The sequence below is a fragment of the Danio rerio genome, chromosome 20 (assembly GCF_049306965.1).
Source record: "Danio rerio strain Tuebingen ecotype United States chromosome 20, GRCz12tu, whole genome shotgun sequence".
NCBI classification, from domain to species: domain Eukaryota; kingdom Metazoa; phylum Chordata; class Actinopteri; order Cypriniformes; family Danionidae; genus Danio; species Danio rerio.
The window spans coordinates 40,892,815-40,904,865 of record NC_133195.1 but is presented as its reverse complement, the minus strand read 5'-3'; the positions used below and the strand labels follow the sequence as shown (position 1 = coordinate 40,904,865).

Here is a 12,051-nt window from a genome sequence, read left to right as displayed (position 1 = left end):
GGGAATGTCTAGGTGTCGGGTAGGTGAGTAGTCTAAATAACACAGCTGTACTATGCACAAAGTTTTAGGCAGCCGCTGCGATCGGATACTATACCAAAGTCGGTGATCCGGGGTTGTTATAGACTGTACCAAAAAGCTGAGGACAGGGTGTGGGGGGTGAAATTACAGGAGTTTTCCGCAAGAAATAACAAAACGGGAGGATGGCGGGAGATGGGTATGAAATACAGGAGACTCCCGGGAAAAACGGGAGTGTTGGCAGGTATGCCTTAAACACTGGGTAGACATTACATTTTGGTCACCAGACGTCATGATCTAAATCCAACCTAATATTAACATATTATGATGTTGTGTGCCTGCTGGGAACTGTTTGAAAATCTGGAATTCGAGATATTAAAAAACAATCTAATTTAATCCTCAGTTTCATAGCATTAAAACATTCATTCTAGCTCTCTAACTTGCATCTTGATGTTAACAAAAAATGTAATCTTGTAAGGATGCTGGGAGGTGTGTGTGTTGTAATCCTGAGGCTGTCTTGAGAGTGTCAAGATGAGCCGGCGTCTGTGTTGACACCCCGCCAGAGTGCGAATGCTGCGCGTGACGTCCTCGCTCGCTTCAGCTGCACAACAGGAAATACTCACGGCCTCCCCTCCTTCCTGCTTTGAAAAAAAGAGGTAGTCTCTCTCTTGCTCGCTCGCGCTTACTCTCCTGCCCTTCTTTTCTTTCGTTTTCTGCAGCAGCAGGGGCAAGGCGAGACCTATTTTAATGCCTGCAGCCATTGCCAGTGTGCCTTCGCCTTGGCTGACACCTCCTTCGGACCATCCGGCCAATCAGAGCGCAGCTGCTTACACCGAAGAAACATGATCGTTTTTTTCACTCTATTGCTCCTTTCTCTGAGCAAGTGAAGGTAGCTGGAGTGGGAGCAACCAAAAGAAAGAGTGCGCGATAGAGGAGGAGGGAGGAGGGAGAGAGAGTGAGAGAGAGAGAGAAGGCTGCAGACAGCGGTAGGGAAATAGCTTCTTGCACAGAACGTGAGCGAATGGTGATTGTACGGGCTTGTGCGACTGCCACAACAGAGAGGAAGGAGGTTTGGAGCCCCCTGAGGATCTTAAGGATGCCATGTCAGGTGAGCAGCTGACCTGGGCAGGCAGAGATAGCAGTGAGAAAAGAATGAGAATGAAAGTAAAGAACTGCTGGTTGTGTTGGGGTTGGTGCTTTTGCACTGCTTGTTTTTAAGTCTGTTTTGAGTCTGGCTGAAGTGACAGCTGGCTAGCGGACACTGACAGGAGATCTGACCACTGCTGGACATAAGTTCAGTAGCCTACGGGAACAAGTTTGTTAACCCACTGGCATACCTTTGCTGATGATGTGAAGTGATTAAATGCTGATAACCGCTTGCAGTAGATGACTTGGCATTATGAATACTGCTGCACATTTTTATTTTTTTTCATTAGTGTGTGTGTGTGTGTGTGTGTGGGGGGGTGCTTTAATGAAAACCAGTGTAGCATGCCCTAATGACATTATCTTTTTCTGACAGGGTGTGTGAGGAGGGTGTGTACCTGGATTAGATTCCCGGGACCGTCAGGAAAAGAAAACCAAACACTGGGCACGGTATGTTTGAGATGCGTTGTTTTGTGTTTAAAGTACACTGTGGCAAAATTGTGTTGATTAGCATAAATAAGCACAAGTGTTTATGTTATGCTCATGGCGGGTTTACTCAGAAGTTTGTAAAGCAGTGACATCATCGGTTTCTGTGTATTTGGTAAAGCTCCTCTAGAAACGTTTGCGCAAGGGTGTATTACTTGAAACCGCGCTTCTTCTTTTAAACCTGCAGATTCTGGGCTTTGTTAATAGGACTGAATAATTAATAAGCAGGTAATTGAGTTAGGATAATTATTCATTATAAGAATATGATGAATATCGCGCAACAGACCGATTTGGGAAGTATTTCTCCTGCTCTCATTAGTTTCAGTCAGTTTTGATGAACTTGCAGTCAACTTTGTTCAGGGCTGAGTTAGAGATAACAAAGAGAAGGAGTCAGTAGGCCAAAAATCTGAAAAGGGAAGTGAAAACAGTAAAAGTTGAACAAACTTTATTTTGATGGTCCCTTTAACACATTTTGTTGAATTTAAGTTACATTGCATTGACATACCAACTATATATAATTCTCATTAGATTATAAGTAGACTGTTAGGTTGGGGTTAGGGTTAGTGTAAGTTGACTATGCATGAGTTTGTATAAGATTCTGACAGTATGATAACCTCGGATAAAAATATCATGGTTTCACGGTAAAGTGATTACTACTCTAAAATATATTCTTTTTAAATGTCTGGGTAAAAAAACAAGAACTTTTTTCCCCTTTAAACACAATATATTTTATTGAGAAACATTTTAAATATTTTGGAACAGTAAACATGTCAGGCTAAATAATTCAAAGGAATCATTGGCTTCTGTTGTCTTCATTAGTTTCAAAAACACAGATTTATTTACAATTTAAAATGGCATCTTTGGATTTTTTTTCTGCTGGAGATACTGTTGTTCTAAAAACAATGTAAATAAAATTTTTTACACATACCTTAGGAACGGTATGGCAGAAAATGTTGGCGTTTTTAAAAATTTGACTTTTCCAAACCGTGGTATACCTTGAAAACGCTTATCATCCCATGCTTAAAGTTGACATGTACTTGCAAAGTTTCTTATAGTCAGTTAAATGTCTGTTAAAGGAGCAGATATTAAGCAGACAGTCTACTAATACTCAAATCAGAAGTAATGGGTTGTATATATGGCTACAATGCAACTTTTAAACCACAAAATGTGCAATAGGGACCATCAAAATAAAGTCTGACCAACTTTTTTTTATCTATTCTAGATTACGGTTATTTTGCATGTGTTGTTTTGGTGGAGATTTTTGAGGTAGGCCTAAAATGCTGCATGTGTCCTGTGCCACTCTTTGTGTATAGGCCAGACCTCTTCTGTTTTTCTTTCTTTCAGTTTCCCTCGACCATATGCTCGGCATACAAAGAGCTGTTTGTGACTCTACATAGTTTGCACTGTAAAAATAGATATATAAAACATTGATAACCATCAGGCACTGCACAAGCCTGCCAGTGGATCAACAAAAACCGAGGCACGAGCAACGCTGAGCAAATTGTACAACTATAAAAGTAAATTGAATGTGTGTTGGTTGATTCAGGGTGTGGTGAAGTCATTTCTGTTTTGGTGGGTCTTTGTCGATGTGCAGCTCGGTGTTTAGCACCAGGCCGTAGGTAGTGTGTGAACTGTTATGTCTGTCTGGACCAGAGTATTGTGGGTGGCAAGTGTTGTTGATCCATGCCTGAAGCAATTCAGTGATGTAACCACAGTTTGCTCGAGGTGATGAAGCAGACGGGCCGTTGAACTTTTCTGTTTGTGTTTAGTCTGCACAGTTCAGGTAATGTTAAGCAACTATTTTTAATCGATTCTTGATTTTTTTTTTTTTTTTGAGGTTAAGAGGGTTTGTCGTGCCAGTGTTTATCAGTCTGGGTTAAATGGCACTTGATTGCTCGACTTCTATTGGCTAGGAGTGTTGTGATGCTCTTTGCTGATTTAAGGTGACAGTGAAGTGCCCTTTAGACATTATACACTGTGGTAATTGGAAAAAACAGGCAGCCCCTGGAAGGAAGGCAGCTGTATGGCAGTCTATGAGTGGCATGTGAGTTTGCCCTTGTTTACCTCAAGGAGTGTGACTATTGTTGACAGGGAGAGGTCAACAGGTCATTGGGCCAATCCTTTGTTATAGGAAGTAGACTTTATGTTTGGGTCAAAATAACAAAGGTGATGAGAGGAACTGGGTAAGAGTGTTTTTAGTGTGGAAAAGTGTGTTTACATTTGGACTTGCTGTCAAAATTTAGATTTACTGCTTACGGTGCAACATGCTAACGTAAATCAACATAATATATATATATATATATATATATATATATATATATATATATATATATATATATGTATATATATATATATATATATATATATATATATATATATATATATATATATATATATATATATATATATATATGTGAAGTCAGAATTATTAGCTCCCCTGAATTATTAAGCCCCCTGTTTATTTTTCCCCCCAATTTCTGTTTAACGAAGAGAAACATTTTTCAACACATTTCTAAGCAAAATAGTTTTAATAACTCATTTCTAATAACTAATTTATTTTATCTTTGCCATGATGACAGTAAATAATAATTTACTAGATATTTTTCTTGACACTTTTATACAGCTTAAAGTGACATTAAAATGCTTAACTAGGTTAACTAACTAGGTTAATTTGGTTATTTAGGCAGGTTAGGGTAATTAGGCAAGTTACTGTATAACGAAGGTTTGTCCTGTAGATTATTAAAAAAATGTATAGCTTAAAGGGGCTAATAATTTTGCCCTTAAAATGTTTTTTTTTTTTTTTTTTTTTAAACTGGTTTTATTATAGCCGAAATAAAACAAATAAAATAAAAAATATTTTCAGACATACAGTGAAAATTCTGTTAAACATAATTTAGGAAATATTTCAAAAAGAAAGACAAATTCAAAGGGGGCGAATAATTCTGTCTTCAACTGTACTGTATATAGTTTGCAGTGTATGAGTGCTAGATATTGTTATTGAAGGATGGAACAGATTTTAAAAAATATTTAAAGAAATATTCTCAAAGGGTTCTCAAAAGGTTTCAGTGATCAGGAAGCATTGGTAATTTTACTGAAAAGTAAAGGCTCGTATTGTATTACAGTTTTGTTTTGATTCACTACAAAGTACTGACTCATATGTGTCTTTTGTTAGTGAATCGAATTGATTGTGTTCTTTTAATTCACATAAAAATACTGACTGGCTTGTAAGAGTCATTTGTTAGTGAATCAAACTTCTGTACATTGGTTGATTTATCTAAAAATTACTGAATGGCTTGTAAGAGTCATTTCTTAGTGAATCAAAGTACTGTCCATTGGTTGATTCATCCAAAAATACTGACTGGCCTGCAAGAATCATTTGTAAGTGAATTGAACTACACTGGTTCTGCTTTATTATTTTTTTATTCACCTAAACATGCTGGTTTGTAAGAGTCATTTGTTAGTGAATCACACTACACAGGTTGTGCAGTTTTATTTTGATTCATCTAAAAATTACTGACTGGCTTGTAAGAGTCATTTCTTAGTGAATCAAAGTGCTGTCCATTGGTTGATTCATCCAAAGAAACACTAGCTTGCAAGAGTCATTTGTTAGTGAATCGAACTACACTAGTCATGCTGCACAACCATAAAAATTTATTACCTTAAAAGTACTAGCTCAAAAGAATCATTTGTTTTTTGATTCACTACAAAGTACCAGTTCAAAAACATGTCAGACTACAATGGCAAGTGCCAAAAGTGTCATTTGGTCATTGCAGTTTTTCAAAATAAAATTTTCATTGTAGTAAAAGTGAAATGTCGAGTGGGAAGCACACTGTTTTTGGTCACATAAGTATTGTCTCTGGTGTTTCATGGTCAATTTCTGACTAATGTTGCAAAGATTTTTAAGCATTCTTTCAACATCACATTCTTGTGTCACCTATGAATACAGGTTGAACTTTTGACCTGGGTCAGCATGATGTCATTCATTCAGAACAACAACAGTCCAGTAATAACAAGTCAGCATGCATTTCGACTAATACTTACAGGCAACCTGTGCACCTGTTAGTGTTTTTCAGCTAAATGTGGCCATGAAGGATTTTTGTAAAAATGACCCCGGTCAGGGCATCAGCTGACCTGTGTTTGTCTCTATACATAGTGCATGACACTTTCATCCTATTGAGGGGCTGTCAGGTCAGGGATCCTCCATCAAAGGCAAAAAGGTCAGAGCTGTCAATGATGTCCACAGTTCTCAGGAGAGACGTGTTTCCCGCCTATAGCTTTTTAATCTTTTATGTCTACAATTAGTCTTTGATAAAAGGCCCTTGATTGTTGCATAAGCTGTTTGAAATCTCTCTGAATAGTCATCAGGTAAACATTCCGTCACAGACTGAGAGAAAGCAATAAACAATTGAACAAAATTGTGTGTAAAAAGGGAGAAATTGAACAATCTGGCACATGTTTTTATAAAAACAACAACAAAAAAAGGTTGTTGATATTGTTGCAAAATGTGTGAAATGCATGCACACAATAATACCTTTTATGGAGAATTCTGGTTCAGGGGCAAATTTAACCAATAAGTGAAGTAAGCAGCCGCTTGGGCCCCAAGGAAATTTTGGGGCCCCCAATAAATACCTACAAATATAAATTATACCTATGACATTGTGTTTTTCTACCATTTCCTATCATATTTTGTAGGGTGAGGGTCTAACAAAAGTTTTTATATATAACTATTACATCTATGCAAATTTGTCTTACACATGCAATCATAGAGCAGTCCAGCAGTCAAATCAATTAAAGATTTAGGGCCCTATCAATAAAGCACAAGACGTGTTAGGCGCAGGGTGTTGCTATTTTTTAGAACAAAGCAACCCTAATTTTTTTCGTTTTGCACCATGTTGTTTAAATAGCAAATCCAATTGTGCCGCTTTTTGGACTCATGCGTGTGCCAGGCTAGAATCAAGTTGTGTTAAGATGCATTGTTGGCACGTTGCTATTTTGAGAAACTAAAATATACTGCGCAATTGACCATCTGAAATCAGTTTTAAAACAAATATTTGTGCTTAACAAACAAAATTATATATGTACAGTAGGCTAATGGATGTCTTCAGTGGAGTGTGTACAACACCGTAAAATGTTGTAACATTCGCTTTAGACTTTGCGCTGAGATCATTAAAATAGAGCCCATAGTTTTAATAAAACATTTATTGTTTTCGATTTATTTATTAGCCTATTTTTAGTTGTGAATTCATTTTAGGAAAACAATTAATTTAAAATGTAGATATTGCATTATAATAAAACATAGAAAACAGATTGAGTGATATAAGAAACTGTTTTTCTTTATGATTAAAAGGATGTATTTTAGGACCATTGACCCCCATGGCTGGAATTGCTTAGAGCCCCCAAATCACTAAATCCGCCCATGTTCTGGGTAGAAGTTATAGGTTTTATAAATTGCAGTGGGATAATGGCAATTTAAAGCATAAAGTAATTTCTTTTTACCTAAAAAAAGCAAAAAAAATCAACATTATAGTAAAGCAAATAAAGGAAGCAAATAATACTTTTTTTTGTAAAGCTTGTAACTTTAGAAATGTATACCGGTTTTCTTTTGTTTCTCTACATATCAGTATGGTCATAATAATAACAATACATATTGATATCGTAATATTTTAATAACAAACACTGCCATTTTAATGTATAAAATATAATAATGTATAATTTAATGTATATAATATATACACCATTTTAATGTGGTCATGTCATTGGCCTATCAACATTTTCTGTTTGTTATTTGTAACTGTAACAAGAGGCAATTCAATCATAACTTCATGTTAAAAGAGCTATTATAGCATTATTTATCAATATGTGGCTCTTTTTGGATTCTTGAAAGCTATAGAAATAAAAAATGTAAAATAGGAAAAACGCCGGGACCATTGTTTTTGTTTGCATACATCAAAATGGTCTATATTAGCTACAATTAGATTTGATTTATTTCTGTTTAACAACCAGCCGTCACTGCCAAGGTTCCAATGTTTTATTTTTTTCAAAGGAAGATACGAGCGGATGGTAATGAATTTTTGTGGTTCACAAAAACATAATGGTGCAAATTTTGCTGAAGGAGCTTAACTGCTATATATTTAATGTATTCAGAGTCTTATAGTGTGCACTATGAAACAAACTCCATCTTTGAGACGTAGTTGTGTAAGTAGTACAGCATAATTTACCCAGATGCACTGCCTGTTTATAGTTCCTTTATGCTATCTGATATCACTTAAATCCTTCCTTGATACATTTAGTCATCCATTAGCCATTAAGTGGAGGACGCGGTCTAGTATGAGCGATCGACTTAGTAAAACATGCAACACAGCAAAATCACTATGCATGATGATTATATGAATCTTTCCCCTGTCAGCAGTTGAGCGTATAATGTTAATGGAGGATCTTGCTCATCACAAGAGTGCAATCTCAATGATGACCGCTTGTGATCTGAACGACAGCAGGGGTTCCAGACCTCATAGATGACTCAAGGTCGAGAAAAAAACAGGAACTATCGGTCAGCCTGCTGCTTTTGTATGAACCCCACTGAAGACAATACACAAAAGCCCCCTAAAGCAGCAACGCATACTCTGTTTCTATGGGAACCTATCAGAACTCTGCTTTGTCCTTGACGGAATCAGATGGATAGAGAAGCTGTATTAGTGGAGCTTAGAAGAGAGAGAAGCAGACATAAAAAGCAGGAAACCGAATGTGTGGAAATGAATGGACACACATATACTCGGCCTTTCAGTGAATTTGAACCCAGTGGGGAGACTCTCGACCCTCACCTTTTGCTCTGATTGATTCGTCTGTATTGATTCCATACATTAAGAATTTATTATGCTGCTTGACATGTCTCCAGATTACAGCCGACTAATTAGATAACGGCAAAAAAAAAAGACAACAGTGTATTGGGTCAGTTAAAGGTTTCCAGCTCGCACATACACTCGTAAAGAATGAAAGACACGGCGCACAGGGACCAAAAGCAGTCTCATCTTTCCCAAGCAGAACAATAGTATGTGCAGGTGTTTCATCTGATCGAAATAGAGCACCCAACCACCCACACACACAAACAGTTATACAAAGACACACGGAAACTCGTACGTACGCACCGACGAGCACACACATACACTCTCATTCACTTAAACCGTTTACGAGTAACCACGCATGGAGCGCACCTTGCTCTGACACACAGTGATATGTTAGATCGAGTTATGGAAAATAGGTTAACAGAGTTGTTACCCTAAAATGAAAACTCTTTCGTCATTTTTGTTTTTAGCTCTCATATCGTTCCAAACCAGTGTGACTGTCTGTTTTCCATGGAACACTAAAGGAGCTATTTTGACTAATGTTTTGGTCGCTGCTTGTGTAATTGTACTGAATTGGGCCTGGAACATCTCAAGCTTCAAAAATAAGCAGCAAATGCTATTATAAATGTAGTCACCTATGTGCCATATTTAAGAAACTAGGGTCTTTGAGACTGGAAGATATTATTCATTGATTTTTGTTTCGTTAATTTCATTGAATCTCTGAGGAGAACAAGATTAGTGCGATTCAAACTGCCTTTGTGAAATGAATTAGCCAATTCACTGAAAATAAGTGATTCAAAAGAATAGTTTGCTTTTAAATCAGCCATTGTTTCTCTTATTAGGTCTAATTTTTACTTTTAAATGACATGGGGCTCTTTTCCAAATTTGGACCCCATTTACTTTATATTTCAATTATGAAAAAATAAAATTCTTGATTAACTAAAACGTCCAAGCAAAATAAAAAACAGTGTGGCAAAATTTATTTGGAATTACTATTCCTTACAACAGACCACAAATATACACTAGTACAACCTTGGAGACTTATTTGGTTAGCCTAATAGTTTATACATTGACATTGTCACATGTTAATCTGGCACACTGCTTGCATGCTGCAATATTGATTGAAAATTCTGAATGTATTCATAGGGTTTTTGTACATCATCATTGTGCAGTAAGGCTACAATAGTTAACATTAGTCTAAAATCTTAAATAAGGAAAACCACAAAAACTTTAATGTTAATTTGTTAATTAATACTTAATAACTAGGGCCAGACAGAATCTGCAGACATTCTGTTCAGAATTTTGTAAAACAAAATTATGTGAAATGATTATTGGGAGTATCACAACCAAAAACTTAAAAAAAAATACCCTTTTAACTTATTTAATGTTTACGATGCAAAATACAATTAGATCCACTTATATGGTAAACAAAGCAAGTCTCAAGTAATATATCTACTAAAAGACAAAATATATAACTTTACAAACTGTATTATGATTAAATCATATGAACATTTTCATATTAGTCGATAATATTTATGACATCATTTAAAAAACGTAATAAATATACATTTACACATGCTAATAAATTAACTCAATGATTGGCTAAAAATCTGCAGACTTCTGCATGCACAGATTTAATCTGGGCCTACTAATGATGTGTTAAATTGTAATGCAGTAAATCTGGCTTTTTAGCCTGGATTTTAGCCTATCTAACATTTACTAATGAGACTTTTGCTTTTGCAAATTTAATTTGGTTGAAACATTTGTTAACACAGTAAAGCAATACACAATCTTTTTTTTTTTTGTTACGATACTTTTTTAAGTAACTTTTTCGGAGCTAAGGACTAAATTATGATAAAACTGTAAACTGTGGTAAAATCAGAAAATTTGATGTGGTCATAAGCAGTGTTGGGTAAGTTACTTTAAAAAAAGTAATAAATTACACATAACTGATGTCTGCTGGAAAATTGTAATCTGATTACATTGCTAATTACTTCATGTAAAAAATAATCAGATTATTAATTACTTTAAAGTTACTTATCAAAATACAAAATAAGCTGCAGCTCTTTCAGTCATTTAATATTCGCTGAGAAACAATTTTAGTGGGTTGATCACAGCAGCTTGACATATTCAAAAGACTAAAAGAGTTCGCCCAAAACTTAAAATTCTCTCACCATTTACTTGTTCCAGACCTGTTTGTCTTTTTTTTTTAATTTAACAATAACGAAGACATTTAGAAGAAAAACTGTAACCTGTAACCCCTGACATCCATAGTATGAAAAAACACTGCAGTGTTTGGGTGTGTATATGCACTCCCAATATGTGCATGTGCAAAAGACGCGATATATGAATGGCCCCATAAGCAGATACGCATCTCTTCACTTTCAGAAGAGACTTTCATACCTGATCTTGCACAAAAATTTTATTTAGCCTGTTTAGTTAGGCCACTATGTTTTTGGGTGTCGGTGTCCTCCTTGGTGACAATTGTTGTTGTAGAATGGTTTCAGTTCTAGTGCTGAACAAGTTGCTGGTTGAGTTAAAAGCATTCAAAAGTTCTTTAGACTGCATTCTTTGTTTTTACGCTAAATGAAATCAAAGTAATGTATATATAAAACTAATGTAATGTATATATAAAAGTAATGTAAATATAAAAACTATATTTATACTGCAGTTTTAACATTACTAAATAAAGTAACGCAATTACATTGACTTTAGTGACTGTAATCAAATTACACAAAGTTAAAATGTAATTCGTTACATTAATGCGTTCCTCAAAAATGTAATTAGAATATAGTAACACGTTATTGTGCAATACGTTACACCCAACTCATAAGCCTAAGAACCAGACAGATCAGTAAGAAGCTAATCAGTCCAATGAATGAGCGAATTTGGGTTTGCGAACTGGATCAACCAATTAATTGAAGAAAAAACCAAACAAAAAGAATTATTTATTCACAAATCAGGACTTCTGTCTCAAACATTCTCATGAACAATAAAATGAATAACAACATTCTTTAAACAAATCTACATTGATCTACTTGTAACAAAGTGCATGTTCTGTAGATTACTTCTGTCATTTTGGACCCCATTTACTTACATTACATATAAAATATACATGCAGTTGAAGTCAAAATGATTAGCCCTCATGTGATTTTTTTATTCTTATTCATATATTTCCCAAATGATGTTTAACAGATCAAGGAATTTTTCGTAAGAGTACATGTATTTGCTATTATATTTTTTCTTTTGAATAAAGTCTTTTTTTAAATTTCAGTATTTGTTTTATTTTAGCTGGAATGAAATAAGTTTTTAATTTTTAAAAAACATTTTAAGGTCAAAATTATTAGCCTTCGTAAACAATTTTTTTCCGATTGGCTACAGAACAAATCATTGTTATACAATGATTTGCCTAATTGACCTAGTTAAGCCTTTAAATGTCACTTTAAGCTGTATAGAAGTGTCTTGAAAAATATTTAGTCAAATATTATGTACTGTCATCATGGCAAAGATAAAAGAAATCAGTTATTAGATATTAGTTATTAAAACTATTATGTTCATAAATGTGTTG

General features: G+C 35.1%; 2 protein-coding genes across 11 annotated transcripts in view; one reads left to right on the top strand and one right to left on the bottom strand.

Moving 5' to 3' along the window:
- Nucleotides 1-12,051, bottom strand: part of aig1 (androgen-induced 1 (H. sapiens)) — a 252,745-nt gene that overhangs the window by 118,069 nt on the left and 122,625 nt on the right. The window lies entirely within an intron of this gene.
- hivep2a (HIVEP zinc finger 2a) overlaps nucleotides 1-12,051 on the top strand; it is a 124,330-nt gene that overhangs the window by 6,818 nt on the left and 105,461 nt on the right. For 4 of the 8 annotated variants that reach the window (XM_005160730.6, XM_068215501.2, XM_005160731.6 and 1 more), the window contains exons 1-2: nucleotides 661-1,123; nucleotides 1,535-1,608. The gene's annotated coding sequence lies outside the window, so the exon portion shown is untranslated. Of the gene's footprint in view, nucleotides 1-660; nucleotides 1,124-1,534; nucleotides 1,609-12,051 lie in introns of those variants that run through there. The other 4 variants (XM_005160733.6, XM_068215500.2, XM_021468461.3 and 1 more) reach the window with 1 other exon arrangement.